Below are 2,936 nucleotides of genomic sequence, written 5' to 3' on the forward strand. Positions count from 1 at the left end.
GCTCCTCCCCTCCGGTGTCAGCCCAGCAAAGGCGGGGAGCACAGACACCCAGCCGCCCAGGCAGCAACCGCCTTGCGCGTTTTGGGAAACCGGAGAGGAGCTGCGCTCTAGCTTCTATTGATTTGTTCTTAAGGGGAGGATCGCGCGCTGCCCACCTTTGCTTAAGTTTGGAATGCCACCCTGCCGGCCCTCGGAAAAGCAAAACTCTCCTAGGATGCTGAAACTTTCCAGGGAATGAATCCCGAGGCCATTCTCGGAGCGCTTTCCCTAGAGCCCAAGCTCTGCAGACTTGTTGCTGCCCTAGGAGCAGCGTAAGACCCTCCGGAGGCTAGGGATGGACGTTGATTAAGAAATTCACAACCCCAAATAATGGGACGGAACTGAACGTTTTAATGTGTTTGTCTGTGGGGACCTGTCTCCAGGGCTCTCATAGGGATTCTTTGATGATGTTGATTTGTTTTGCAACCTCGATTTGGGAAAAGCAAAGGAGACCCACCACAGTTGGGTAGGGACACAGCGGTGCACAGCTGGGAGCCCAAGAAATGGTTCAATGAAACTGACTTCTCTAGTGTCTTTCTCTACCGAGGCTACAGGGGTAAAGGTAGGGCGCTCCTACTCTGATTTGCACCTCACTTTTATTACATTTGTGAGGCTTTCAAACCTTCCCTTTAACAGAAAATAAACATTGTGCTCTGCTGCAGTTACCATTGGGACCTAAGCTTATTTTTTCCTCAAAACCTAACACTCCAGAGTCAGCCTCCCAAAGCATCTTTATAAGAAAGCAAATCCCCCACCCTCCTTCCAGCCGTCTTCCAGGCCACTCCACCCCTCTTCAACTTTGGCAGTGAAGCTGGAAGAGGCGGGCAGCTGGCCCCACTTCAGTAAACTCACAGGATAAGGAGAGTCAGCCTCGCGCTCGTGAAATCACTTCTGTGAAGTTCCCACGTGCGCTCCTTGGGATGAGCCCAGCATGAAATTAAGACGCCACCATCATACTCCCTAGCAACCATTCACTCAATCCATATACTCCTGGATACCTACTGCAGGCCAGGCGCTGTGCTTAGTTGTAGCCCACCAAGGACTGGGACCAAGTTGGATTCTGCCCATTTTAATTGGGTAAACAGACCAGACAAACTGCAGACCGAGAATGAGAGGCAAAGTCAGGGTAGAAGAGATATAGGAAATTAATGTTCCTGGAGCTAGTGTCATCATTTATATCCAGCATGAGGTTGTGTGCTTTAAATAGTAAAGGAGGCTGTTTTTCAGTATATTCACCTAGTTTTATTTACTTATTTAGTTAGTTGTAAACGGAGCAATACCTTTATTTTACTTGTTTTTATGTGGTTCTGAGGATCAAACTCAGCGCCTCACAAGTGTGAGGCAAGCAGTCTGCCACTGAGCTATGCCTTCAGACCAATATATTCACTTATTTACTCATACTATACACATTTATTGAGTTCCCAACAAGTGTGGGGGAAAAAGAAGTGAAAAAACAGCCTACTTTTGTTCTATCTCAGAAAAAGTTGAAAGGTCAAAACATCTAGAGATTTTTAAAGGGGTTTTAAGCCAGAATGTCAATTTCAATTGATGAAGAGAAAAGGAAAAGCTGTTAAAATTAAATATTATTAAGTCATAATTTTTTAAAATAAACAATACCAATAACAAAACACCAAATACCCCACCACCACCACTCCACCCCCCCACACAAAGAACAAAGGTCATAAAAGCTAGAAACAGGAAAGAATTTCTATGGAGGATTACAAATGTCTTGTTAGGATGATTGAGCCAGGTTCTGCCGAAAAGGGCAAGGCTGTGCTTGGTGGGGAGGTGGACCTAACATGTTCTGTGAGGGACATCTCCAACACCAGGCTGAAAGAAGGAATTAGTATACCAGGATTCAGTGCTAGGCAACATTAACTGAATGAAGTCTTTAAACAATACTCAAAATAGATGTAGATTATCCCACTATGACATACAAGAACACTGAAACTCAATGGCTACGGAGCCTAGGACTGGAACCAAGCCCTAGAGGGAGTGCAACAACACAATTTCAGTTTGGGGAGGGAGCTCTAACCCACCCACATACTCTAAACCCCAAAGAATTTGATCACCTAATAGCCACACTTTTATTTTTAAATAGTTGAAGAAACTAAGACCCAGAAAAATTTAATGAATTGTCTATTGTCTCTCTTAGGAGGCAGATGAATTGGTTCCTACCTCAAAGTGGTTAGAGAAGAGCAAGCTGTTTTTCTGTTCTTTAAATAATGAGGCAATAGAAGAAAACAAAAATTTAAAGTTAATTAATAGGGCAGTTAAGTATAGAATTTTTAAAAAGGGTGGAAAGTCTAAAAGGAGGAAGACCATCCAAGAAGACACTGCCATAAACTGTCCATAAGATGGAAAAAATTCTAATGCTATAAATGTACCTGGATAGTGGAGAAAAGCCCAAAAAGAGAAGGAAAGCATTGTTTGTGCTCATATAATATGAAGAGACAGCATCTCCCCAGAGCATCTCCATACCAGTGGGCCAACAGATCCTTTTATCAGACACCAGCCTTAAATGTTAGCAAATAAAACAGTTTTGTTGGTTGTTCAGTTTTTGCTTTATAACCTGTAGGTATTTTAAATCCTTACAATCAATATACCTCATCCATAGTTTAAAGAATGACTGGATACCAAGGAGGCGCTCTCATTATCCACTGAAGATCAAGTTCTCTTGACAAAATGTAGGAAGGCTACTTAAAGCAGATGCTTTACTTCTTAACAGTTAAATAACCTCCTATGACACAAGGCTTGAGAAATGTCACACTACTCAGGTCTTGGAATCCAAATGGGGTATCAGAAGACCACAGCCACCACTGATGACTCTTGTCTCACCTCAGTGCCTATCTTACCACAACCCCTGCTCTAGACCACAAGACCATCCACAATTTGCA

The sequence above is a fragment of the Marmota marmota genome, unplaced genomic scaffold (genome assembly GCF_001458135.2).
Source record: "Marmota marmota marmota unplaced genomic scaffold, marMar, whole genome shotgun sequence".
NCBI classification, from domain to species: Eukaryota; Metazoa; Chordata; class Mammalia; order Rodentia; family Sciuridae; genus Marmota; species Marmota marmota.